Here is a 13,293-nt window from a genome sequence, read left to right on the forward strand (position 1 = left end):
CTGCTGCTGCTTACCTTCAGATCTACAAAGCATGAGATAGTACAGTTTCCTGGATTTAATCTTCAGTCTGCTCTCTCTGCCTGCTGTCAGATGGAACATCAACTGATCTAAATTAATTTAAAACAAGGTTTTAATGACTTGGAGGAAAATATGTGGTTGTTCATTTCATGATGTGTAAAATAAAATAAGCAGCAGATTCGTCAGGCTGAGATTAGGAATAACAGAGTAACAGATCTGTATGCTGTCTAGGGATGGCTATGTTGGAAACAAGGAGTCAAAAACAAAGAAAAACAGCACCTAGCACCACAACAAGCACATGCCCACCAACGCTTCAGCACCCGTACTGTGAGTGGTGTGTTTGGAGGGATTTTTAGGTTCCTTACCTTTGCATTCATGCAGAATCTTGACATCTGCAGGAAAACTCAGGAAAAGAAATTACAGTGCTAGCATTAGCTTTGATACATCATAAATAAAATCCTGATTCCTTTAATATGAATTTTATTTTGATGGCCTCCTCATCACCCCAACAGTCCACTTTCGAGATTTCTCTACTCTATCGCTTAGTCAGATTAACAGTGATGGTAAACTTGATTCCTTTGACTCAGTGTAGCGTCATGAACGTCCTGTTTATGACCTAAAGGTCATGATCTGCTGTGTCTGCTCGAGCAGAGACATAAAGTTGCGTTGGTTTATGGTTGACGCATCCGCGAGGTTCGCACGGCTCCGCGCGGCAAAATTGCGTCATTTTAACAACCACGCCCCTCCACCGCATCTCTGCACGGCCCAAAACTTCCGCAACGCGCACCTCGGAAACTTTCTAACCACGCGGACGGTCGGACGCGGAAAAACATGGCGGACCGGCAAGAACCAGTATGGCAGAGGTTGGTAAATACAGACATTTGTATGATTCAGCTCTCAGAGATCACCGTGATCAACATGTTGTTGATAATTCTTGGAGAGAAATAGCTCGCACTGTCGGAAAAGACGAGAACGCTGTTAAAAATGCTGGAATGCCATGTTGTAAACAGTAATTTCTACTTCTACTATGGTGTAGTGTCGGATGCATGCCGTAGAGCTCCATGCTGCCCCCTACAGTTTGGGAGAATATTGGCTCACCGCAGAGACGAGCCGCACGAACCATAAACGCTGCGAGTTGTGAAGCGCGTTCCATCCACGAGCCGCATCACCACGCGGAAAGTGAATGCGTCAAGCATAAACCAAGCTTTAATCTACATGAGATAGTGGCCAAGGTCTTTCATGCCCTCTGCTCATCTGAACTGCTTCACCTTTGTTACCAGCTGATAAATACATAATCAACAACTTTGTTATTACCAATAATAATGTGAGCCCAATGTTCAATCAATCTGTGAAATGACAATGTTATTATTTGATATTATAATGCTGTGATCAGTAGTATTTTACAAGTTATTATAACCCTGGACATTTGCACTAGACACTGATGACACGTAATGCTAAAGTCACACGACACATTTCCTTTTGTCTGATCCAATCGGAACCTTCGTTTCTGGCTAGGCGTGGTTATCTGTGGTGTTTGTATAAACCCTCTTTTGCATGTCAAATTCTGATTCGCCAGTAAACCAAAATATGGCAATTATAAAAAGTATTCCACGCCACCTTTTCTTTAGTTCAAGTGTTCTAGAGAAGTCTCGGACCGGCCATCCGGACTTCCTCTTCAGCCATAAAGAACCTCGACAAGCTGGATAAAATCTGTTGCAGTTACACCTGACCACAACGGTTCCTTCAGAATAAAAGCTGAACCTCATGACCCCTTCAGGGTCTTGCTGACACCAATGAAACTGTTGTGACCTGGAAGCATTCCAAGACTAGTTTGGTCAGCACCGCTGCTTTTCTACCGGCTTCGGTACCAAAGAGGGTCCAAGAGGACCTCAACATTCTGGATCTAATTGGAGGTTTCCCCTGGGGTACGTAGACCGACAGATGGCGTTTCATGTGTGTTATAAATCTCCAACTAAAGTTTAGAGCGAAACATTCACTCCCACTCAGAACTAACTGCTTCTCCGGCTCTGCTGGTTCTGAATAACATTCCACACACACACACACACACACACACACACACACACACACACACACACACACACACACACACACACACACACACACACACGCACACACACACACACACACACACACACACACACACACACATCATTCATCACGTCTCACTCCACCTTAGTCCATCGGTACACGGAGTGTTTAAGTTAGTCTTGTTTAAATTGTGTAGAAATAAATTTCTGAACTATTTTAAACCTGACTCTCTCTCTTTCCTCTGAGTTAATACGAAGTGTCGCTTAACCCCTGCAATTAAAGTTCTGATCTTCTGGTTAAAATAGTCAAAGATCCATCAGATTGATATTTCATACTTCTATGGAATCTCACATTTTATGGTTCATAAGTTAGATGTAAACTACCCATTCTTTACATCAGTTTGAATGAGTCACTCACCAAAACGATTAAAGTTTTTTTGATTCATATGAATCACTGAGTCAGTTGCCCAGAACACTTAATAAAATCTACATTATCACTCAAACTTAATTTGCTCCTCCTTCCAGTTGGAGTCGCTCAGCTGTGAATTTCTGGCTAACATCGCCCGCAAACCTCCGCTAGCTCAGTTAGCTCGGGTTTCGGTACCCAATCCTTCTAACTTGTCAAATGTCAACACATATTTGACCAAATAGTGTTGTATTAAATGAACAGCATTTCCCCATTCAACCACTGAATTACCGTAACTCAATTCAATTACAGTACAAGTACAGAAAGTGCAGAAATATCTTTTTACTTACAGATACAGTTTAAAAGGAGCAGAGAATCCTTGGATGGTCTGTTATTGCAATCACAGCTCAGCTCAGTTGTCCAGTAACTGCATGACACATCCGAACACAAACACACGGAGGACACAACTAATGTTCAAGTTAATAGAATCAAAATGTCCAACACTTTTAACATGAGGCTGAGGCCTTCCCTGAACTAGCCGCTAGCACTAGCTCTGACAGCTCATGCTACCTGTCAGTCAAATGTAGTTATTCATAAGTTCAAGCATTTATTTACACCTATTTACGCCCCCAGAGTTATTACCATTAAACCTAAAATGACTTCTTGAGCCAGGCTGTAAACGTGTTAGTTTCTGCTGTGGAGTTGGTATTTTTAACATTGGAATCCATGGAAATTTGCTCTGTTTTGGTGGTTGAGGGGGCTACTGCAATTTCTGTCCCTTTTGTTGGCTTCAACTTTCAAAAATTAAGTTTGGCCCTTGAGTGGAATGCTGGAAATGAAGGGTTTCAGCTCTTCCTTCCTTTCAACAGACCAAACAAACAAAAGACTACTGTTCAAATATCAGACCTTAAGATTCCCTAACCTGCTACCCTCGACTGCAGCTAAATACATCTCATCATCCAGGAGTCCAACACGCCAACATTTGTGCAAAAATAACCATGTGAAGTGGAATTGTGCTAAGATTCATGGAACAACATCACTGCACTTGTTTAGAAGGCTGGAGCAGAAACTTAGGTTCTGACTGCTCCCAGATCAGCCATTAACTCATCTATCCTCTATTTCCCTCATAAAGTGATCCAGGAAGTAATCTACAGCAGGTAAAATATAAATTATTTACATTTTTCACAAAGAAACACTTCAGAACAGTAAAAAATACTTCAACCAGTGCTGATGGTGACAGAGATACGAGTCATCACAGGTTCTTAATTAAACAGGAGGAAACTGTTTGATTGAGATCCATATGATTTCTCATTGTCTACATTACACGCACGCACACACACACACACACACACACGCACGCACGCACGCACGCACACAAACACACACACACACACACACACACACACACACACACACACACACACACACACACACACACACACACACACATCGCCTGAAACTACCTGCATTTTCTAAATAAATGGGCTGCCAGTCATTTGATGGGTTGCCTAGAAATCCCAAATGCTTATACTGCCTTGGCTGCTTTCAAGTAATCATCCCCATGGTAACACCTGACACCAGCTATTCATCATGCATCCCTTATAAACTCCTGCACGTTCTCCATGACTTGACTCTCTGCATCCAGTGCTTATGAGTAGCCACACAAAACATGTCAGCATGTGATGATGCATTCAACAGCGAATCTTATTAAAAGCTTTGTGGCCAGGTGCATCAGGTGCCTCTGTATTAACTGTCAATCATAACTGTTAATGTGACAAGTGGGTGGAATTCGTTAAAGGGGCCACATCATGGAAAATCCACTTTTTGTAGCTTTTTATCATGTGATATTTTTATTTCCTCATGAAAAATACCCCACAAACTAACTTTTGGCTGCATTCATGCAATTTTCGGAAATCAGAAGACACATTTCAATAACTACCATCATTTAAACAAATCTATGAAGCTGAGGAGATAATCCAGCTGGATGGTAAGATTCTTGTGGTTTTGCAGCATTTCAGCCAGCTGTCAGAGATACTGGCTACGGGGAATGGGATGGAAGACCAAGAGAGAAAGTGAGGAAATGGTTTTGGTGAGCAGATGTTCACATCCCCTCATCACTTCACTCTTTGCTGGATGATGGACATAAAGTCCTGAAAGTTTATCTGAAAGCTGTCACAGAAGGGTGGAGGCCAGAAGGGGAACACACGTTGTTCAGAAAACAAAAGCATTGAAGCCAAATGATGACAACTAGGGATGTCCATAAATGTCAGTCTAGTATTACATTAGTATTGATTCTTGTTGGCATTAAATTTACAATTGGAAGATATCGGTATAAGTGTTGAGTCTTTTAATGACACAACTTTTGCGCACCATTCACGCCAAATTCTTCGGCTACCTGCCTTCTCTCTCAAGATGTCAAAATATAAGAATTCTGAGGTAAAGTTGTGGGTTATTTTTGTTTATTTTGCGCAACTTGTGAAGTTCCTGACAGAAGGTTTGGTGTGAGAAGCAAGCTGACCAAGAGAGTCTCTGACTTTGGGAACCAGCTTGTCTGGGGCACAGATGAGGATCTCAGTCTTATCTTCATTCAGCTGAAGAACGCTCCCAGCTATCCAGGCTTTGATAGAGTCTAAGCAGGTGTGTAACAGCTGCAGCTTAGACATCTCATGGGGCTTAAAGGAGATGTACAGTTGGATGTCATCTGCATAAAGATGGTAGGAGATTCCTTTGAAGGAGCTCAGGATGTGCTGAAGAGGAAGCAGATAGAGGAGGAAGAGCAGAGGCCCCAGCACAGAACCTTGTGGGACACCATGGGTAAGAGAGGTGGTGGAGGACCTAAACTTGGAGAAGGCCACAGAAAAGGAGCGCTCAGAGAGATAAGAGGAGAACCACTCCAGAGCAGATCCTGATAGGCCTACCCAGTCTCTCAGCCTCTCCAGTAGCAGGTGATGGTCAACAGTGTCAAAGGCTGCAGTCAGGTCCAGCAGGACCAGAACAGAACAGTCCCCTGCATCACTGTGGGTCAGAAGGTCATTAGAGACCCTAAGAAGAGCTGTTTCAGTAGAATGAGCTCTACGAAAACCTGACTGGCAGCTATCATAGATGTTATCTTCATCAAGAGCAGCTGTGAGTTGTTTAGCCACAACCTTTTCCAAGATCTTGGAGATGAACGGAAGTTTAGAGATGGGTCTGAAGCTGCTATGGAGAGAGGGGTCAAGACTTGGTTTTTTAAGAAGCGGGTGGATTTCAGCGTTCTTAAAGTAAGCAGGGACCTGACCAGAAACCAGAGAAGCATTAATTATAGAGAACACGCTGGGACCGATGGACAGAAAAGCACTTTTAAACAAAGATGAGGGTAAGATGTGGAGGGGGCATGCAGAGGTCTTCATAGAGTTAACTAGTTTGGTTAACTCAGGCAAAGAAACAGGAGCAAAGCTATCTAGGATGATGGGCCTGGTTGGAGTCGGGAGAGGCGGCGATAAGGCTGAAGGAGAGATGCTAGATCTAACCTTATTGACTTTGTCCACAAAGAAAGACAGAAAGTTCTCACAGTCTGCAACAGAGTGGATGGAGGCTGTAGGAGAGGCAGGAGAGACGATGCTGCTGATGGTGTTAAACAGCACCTTAGGGTTCCCTTTGCTCTGGAACACCAGGTTGGAGAAATAGGAAACCCTCGCATCTCTGACTGCAGAGTTAAAGGATGTCAGAAGATCCTTTAGGTGCAGCAGATGGACGTGGAGATGGGTTTTCTTCCACAAACGCTCAGTTTTTCTGCATTGGCGCTTCAGGCTGCGAAGGCTGTCATTAAACCAGGGAGTAGGGTTCTCTGCAGGAACTGATCTGGTTCTGACAGGACAGATGTTGCCCAGAACAGAGAGGCAGTGCCCGTTAAACTGAGAGGTTAAGGAGTCTGGGTCGTTATCAGAAGAACAGGGTGGATCAAAAGCAGCAGAAAAATTGCTAGCTGTGCTCTCATTAAGAAAATGAGAACTAACCATACGGCGAGCAGGAGGTGGGGACGCAGAAACTGACAAGTTAAAGAAAATGCAATGGTGATCTGAAATATAAACGTCCTCAGGACAAACACTGTCAGCATTTAGACTCAGGGTAAAAACAAGGTCCAGAGTGTGCCCCCTGGTGTGTGTGGGGCCAGAAACATGATGGGTAAAGCTGAAGGAGTCCATAAGGCTGGAGAAATTCATGGCAAAGAGATCAGAGGGATCATCAACGTGGATGTTAAAGTCACCAACATTCACCAGTCTGGACAGCTTCACAGTGGAGGATAGAAAGTCACTAAACTCCTGAAGGAAAGAACTGTTTGGACCAGGTGGACGATAGACCACAGCACAGTAGAACGGGTCCTTACGCCCGACTTTAATCAGCTGCAGTTCAAAGGAAGCAAAGTGACCAGAGGTTGTAGAGCTACATGGAAGATGGTCTCTTGAAAACAACAGCTAGGACTCCACCACGACCAGAACCCCGGGGCTGGCTAAGAAAAGAATAACCACTCGGGCAAAGTTCAACCAGAGCAGAATAATCAGATGTTTGCTGCCAAACTTCAGTCAGAAACAGAAAATCCAGGTTTTTAGAGAGAATTAGATCATTGAGCAGGAAGGACTTATTGTTAACAGAGCAGGAATTTAATAGAGCCATGCTGAGTGAGGTGGAGGAATCAGAAACTACAGAAACAGCTGGAGTTAGTGGATGTAAATTAGCAGGGTTAGATCCACGGTGTTTATAAAAACAACTCATGGAGGGAACAGGAGGAGAAGCCACTGAGTGTGAGGATAAACCAACCTTAAAAAACTAGGACGGAAAAGCTGCGCCGCAACGCGGCCTGGCGGGAATGCGGAAGTGGCGCTCAGGTCGCCAAACAAAGGACAAGAATCTAGAAGATCACGCCGATGTTTACTAGATAAACCACGCTTTAAGAGAAGTCTTATTCTCACCTGGATTCCTGCTCGTTTACCTCTTTTCCTCCGACGTTTTCCCGGGACCGGATAAACATCGCTGGAGGCGTCCTGGTAGGAATCATTTGGCTCCGGACCAGTGCGCCACTCAGGTAAACAAACGGGGAGGTACGTCCTCGGTGCATCTTGGACTAGGCCAACGAGCCGTTGCAACAAAGAGTAAAACCTTAAAGATCAAACAAAGGACACACAATCAGCCACTTAAAATAGTCAGTGAAACCAGATAAAATACCAATACAACAGTACAAAGCTTAGTGGAGATGCATGAATCAGTAAAACCCTAAAAATTAGAATGTAAAATATAACCCAGCTCATGATTTAAACAAAATAAAGTAAAACACAGTCATAAAATCATAATGATCTCAAAATAGAAATAGATTACCATCAGAAAAATTTAAGTCATACAATTATGAAATAACATAAACAAATGAAAGATGATTATTAATTTGAGTTCAAAAAAGGAAAACTAAAGATTTATGTGAAAGCAACAAAAGGGTCCCGACAGTCAGTGCTGCGTAAGGATAGAGGAAGACCAGTCGGGGTGCAACAGTCTGGAAGGAGCGATCACCTCGACTTTTATATCTGGTCTTTAGAACTTTTAGAAGGTTCTGGTGGGTGGACCTGAGAGCTCGGGTTGGAGCATAAGGCTTTAACAGTTCAGTAATGTAGGGAGGAACTTGACCACGTAGAGCCCTGAAAGCTCTAGGCAAGATTCAAGAAGACTTTATTAATCCCCAAGGGGTAATTAAAAGGCACAATGAGGCAGCACAGACATACAATTATCATTCAGTGTGAGTGGTTCATAATAGCAAGCGTCTATTTACATATGTGTGCACACATACATGTGCAATTACATTCACCCTTGCACACACACGGCCTCCTCCTCTGTGTTTTACAGCCTGGGCATCGGAGTCGGCATAGTCAGGATTCTAAAATGAATTCTAAAGGTAAACAGAGGTATTAGATGCAGAGATATTAGAATAGGAGTGATGTGTGCACCTCTGTTTGCTCCAGTTAGGAGCGTTGCTGCAGAGTTCTGAACCAAATGAAGGCGGTCAATTGCTTTTTTGTTAAAACATGTGAAGAGTGTGTTACAGTCATCTGGACGGGAGGAGATAAAGGCATGGAGAACCATTTCAAGTTCATGTTTTTACACCAACCTTCGCAGTTTGGAGATATTTCTTAAGTGATATTAGTTCTTAAAGCTTCTTTTCAGAGTATTTCTGTTTATCCGATGGCACCATCTAGTGGCTGACAAGCATATCACACAAAAAGTCTATTGCTCTGTTTGTTTAAGATGGCGACTTCACGCTTCTGTTTATAAATGTGCATCTGTAGCCGACAAACAGCTAAGACAGGTTGTTTTACGAGTATTATTCTCATGCCATGTTGTGTTCTCATATATTTATATTTTAGAGACTTACTTGTCCGTAAAAAGTTAATCTACTCTGCATTAGCCGAGGTATTCCTTAAATTTGAAGCAAGTAAGCGGTAGTCTAACGCTGTTGGTTAGTTCTAGTCGGCGCTCAGTTTCCTATTGCATGGAGCTCTGCGGGGCAGGGGCGTGCTTAGCAAAAAAATAAATAAAAAAGACGTATTGCTGACATTTTATCGCAGTACATGATAAGATAATCACTTTTACGGATTTCTGAAAAATCATTCATCATTTCTGAAAGGCGAAAACTCCGGAAAGCAGCTTTAAGTGGCCATGAAGAGACTTGGTCAAAAACAACACCCAAATTCTCGACGACAGAAGATAAATGTCCAAGTTTTTCACTAATCAGAGGAACCATGCTCTCAAGGGCAATGATCAGAAATTCAGTCCTTTCAGCGTTTAACTGAAGGAAGTTCTCTTCTAGCCTATGGGAACTTACAGTACCCATAGGTTGATTAAGGTGTAAATTTTCAAGGAAAAGCTCTTTAATGTCCATGTCTTCTTCCATATTCGGTTTATTTTGGGAACCAAAGCAAGCATGGAAGAGCCGGAGGTAGAACGTCTGTGGGTCTTCGGAGCGACCCCGTTAAATGGGCATAGCCAGTTTCAGGCCAGCTGCTTTGGCAGTGCCTGATTTGTGCCGCCTGCAGGCGGGTGTAATTATTTCTAATGTCAGCCTGCTGGCAGTCAATAAACTCCCACGCAGTACTGTCAGAAGTGAGCTTGACCAAAAGGACCTTATCCTGGATTGTAGCACCAGGTTGTCTGTCCAGATGGCTTGCAAGTTCATGGAGATAACAACGAACCTTATGTGATTCTGTGGAGGTTGTAGACTGAATAATGGGCTCGACACACGGGAGGCGACAAACGACCGCGATCAGCGAAATTCGTCGCTGTCGCTTTTATTACCTGTCACACGGGAGGCGATCCGCGGCAGCGGCCAGCGGCAAAGCCGTTTACGCGTTCTGTTCCATGGCGAAATCGAAACTTCCGTTGTTTTGATTGGCTGTGTCAGGTTGGAGGGAATTAAGGTTATTTAAGCGGTTCAGAGTTAATAAAGTGGTAGATATGATGTTTCACAAGGTGCTGCTAGAGTTATGTGAAATCTTACTTCTGATTTTACTACAAAACATAATAATAATCAACTTCTCCTTCATGTTTGCTCGGAGGTGTACGGAGCATCCTGTCCGTTGATTGGTCCTCATCCGAGTGACAGCGATGAAAAGTTGAAAATGTTTCAACTTTCTGGGATCGCGTCGCTGGGTCGCACGTGCACGACACGTGCACGAGTGCAAACTTTCACACGCACGTTTCTCGCGTTTCGCTTGGTAGGAGGGAGACCCGCGATTATCGTTTTGTCGCGCACGTCTCATTGAAAATGAATGGAGGAGAGGCGATGTCGCCTCCCGTGTGCCGAGCCCATAAGTTTAAAATAATAGCCTTTATTCTATGATTAACAGGTTAAAAATATTTGATTTATTTCATGGTTAAGCTGGTTAAAAACATACTTTATTGAAATGAGTGATTTGTTGAAAATATATTTCGTAATTTAGAAGACAAGTTTATCTAAAATGCTATTTTGCTCATGAGTGAGAGTTAAAATGCGGTTACTATACAATGCAGCTACTCCAACATGCAGCCAACCAAAGCAGCGCAGTTCCGGAAGGGGGTTTGTCCCTCGCCGTGGTGTCTTCAGCCTAGTGATCAGCAGCAGGAGGGGTGGTGATGACTGAGGTGATGGTGGAGGGGAGGGGACGCTGGCTGTAGGTTTTCTGATGACACCGACACCCGTTAAGGTGCACGAAGGCCGTTTGGTGGATCCCACTCCAAGCCAGAGCTGCAAAAGCCTCCTGAAGCACAAAAAGTCACTGTCATGCTTATCAGCACTCTGTGGGCTTTTTTCACTCCACAGTACCGGGAGGAAAAGGCAGAAGTGGAAAAGACTGTTTACCGTCAGAGAGCGGTGTGCACATGTGTGCTGTACCTGCTCCGTCGTCACACGGTCGCTGCTATTCTGCAGCCCTGCCTTCAAATTTCCATCCAGTTCCAGCTGCTCCACAACACCGCTCCAGCATGATGCTAAAAGACCAGGGTGAAGAGTTACGGATTATCATTAACAAGATTACAGTAATCTGGTTACAAGTGATGCTCAGTGTAAGCTCAGATTAAAGGAGAGGAACACTTTATAATCTCAGAGTTTAGTGTTAGTGTTTGACAAAAAGGATAAAACAAAACCAGTTCTATCAGGTCCAGATTAAGACAACTGTTGGTAATAATTTTAGCTGCAATGAAACAAGTTATTAGAAAACACCAAAAAGTCAAATTGCCTCCAAAGAAAGGAACCAGCAGACTGGATTATAACATCACTTGAAATTAATCTGAGAATCACAGAAAGAAGGGTGACACGGGAAGGAGAACTCCCCTTGAGCAGAAAAAAACTCTGGCAGAACCAGATCCAGGATGAGCGTCATTCTGCTTCCAACAGCTCGGGTCTGACAGGAAAACGGAAATCTCTGAAGCTGGAAGGGAGAGACTTCTCCTGATGTAAAGTTGGAGACACTCACACCACAAAGAATCACAAATGTTCAATATTTGTCACTCTACATTCTCCATCATAACATCTGAATAGCTCATCGAATTCAAATAATCCCAACGATTTCTAAAAGTACGTAAAACGAGCTTAAATACGAGGTATTGCATGATGTAATCCATCGATGTACAGATATCACTATTAGAGGGAAACCAGCCTTTCAGCATCACAGAAAGAAACGGAGCGACCCGCGACCGAGAATATCTGATAATCTGCATCAGGAGCATTTATAAAGTTATGGAAACGTCGCAGAGAAAATCCGCTAATGCTCACAGTACTTCATTAGTTAACTATTTGTGATGAAACGTTTACATTTCACATTTTATTATTTCCTTCTATGTGGCTTTTTGGTCTTTATAATGCTGTTAAAAAGGAGCTTCAGTTGTGATGAATTATTGTTTTCTTGTGTTGCCTCATATTTATTTTACTCATGTCGTTCTCTGAACCAGACTCACCTGTGGTCACAGACAGGCTGCATCTGAAGTTTAGAAAAAAAGAAAGTCATAAAAACTGGTTAAAAAAATGAATTAATTTTAAAAAAGAGGCCAGGATTCACACTTTTATCTGAGTGTTCACATAACAGTTTCCTTCTGAAGTTCCTGTTTAGTAATAAATGTAAAAACCTTCTAATCATTTTGTGGTTTCTTTTTTACATTTAAGCTGCATTTTCCCAGACTTTAATAAAGACAAATACTAAATACAGACCAGACACCGAAAGCTGATGTTCTTCTGATAAAAGGAGCAGAGTTACAAACATTTTGCACTTTTTGTGACAATTTTACAGCCATAAAATGAAAAATTACCAGGTGGCCCAGTTATAATTACGGTCATGAGAGGGTTAAACGTGTGATCAATGTTCTGCCTCCCACTAAGAGATGGTCAAAAAGGGTGACTGCTGCTGGTTGTGGCCCCCCGGGCGATTCTCTGTGCCTCTCAAGGGGAGCGGGGGCTTTTCTGGTTGCAGTCTCCTTGGGGTTCCTGTGTTCTGGGGCAGCGCCTGGATCTCTGGGACTTGGAGCTCCCCCCGTCTCCTACGCATCTTTGGGGGGCAGATCTGTGGCCCCGCACACTCTCTATTGGACGCTCCTATAGAGAAACCTTACATAAACAAGCGCGTGTACACACACAGGTGCTCACATGGTGCTCTCATAAGTATGGACTTGGGCACGTTCAACACATGTCTTAAGGCTGTGGTGGGCACTAAATGCACTGTGATTTATTATCGTGTGATTGTTCAGTTAAACAATGTTGATTTTATATTTCCTCATCAGGCTGGCGCAGTGATAGCTTGCTCCTGATGTATTGTTGTGTGTCCCATTGTTTTTATTCTTTCTCTTTCTGCAGGTCTAGAAGCAGACTCTTGTTCATTATTGTTTATTTTTGTGGACACCCCCCCCCCCCCCACCTTTTGTCTTTTCCTTTCTCTTTCACCTCTGTCTCCGTGTCTGGTCGGAATTGCAAAGCATTCAACAACAATAACAATAAAGTTTTAAGTATCAGGCGTGACATTAAAAGCAAACACTTTGATGCTTCACCTGAGAGTAAATCTGTAAGGCTTGTTACCAGCATTCAGACATTAATTCTGCTTGCTTCACAGCCAGAAAGGACACGCGGGGGGGATGGTCAAAGTGAATGTGAGCATAAATACATGTGTTTTATTACTTATTCAAATTTTTTATTATTAACTATCTTGTTATTGTTTAGGGCTGCAGCTATCGAATATTTTTGTAATCGAGTACTCTATTGAGTCTTATCGATTAATGGAGTACTCTAATAAATGACCCTTTTGTGTTTGTAAACCATTATATCAAATAGCATGTTATAAA

Source organism: Nothobranchius furzeri, chromosome 11 (assembly GCF_043380555.1).
Source record: "Nothobranchius furzeri strain GRZ-AD chromosome 11, NfurGRZ-RIMD1, whole genome shotgun sequence".
NCBI lineage: Eukaryota > Metazoa > Chordata > Actinopteri > Cyprinodontiformes > Nothobranchiidae > Nothobranchius > Nothobranchius furzeri.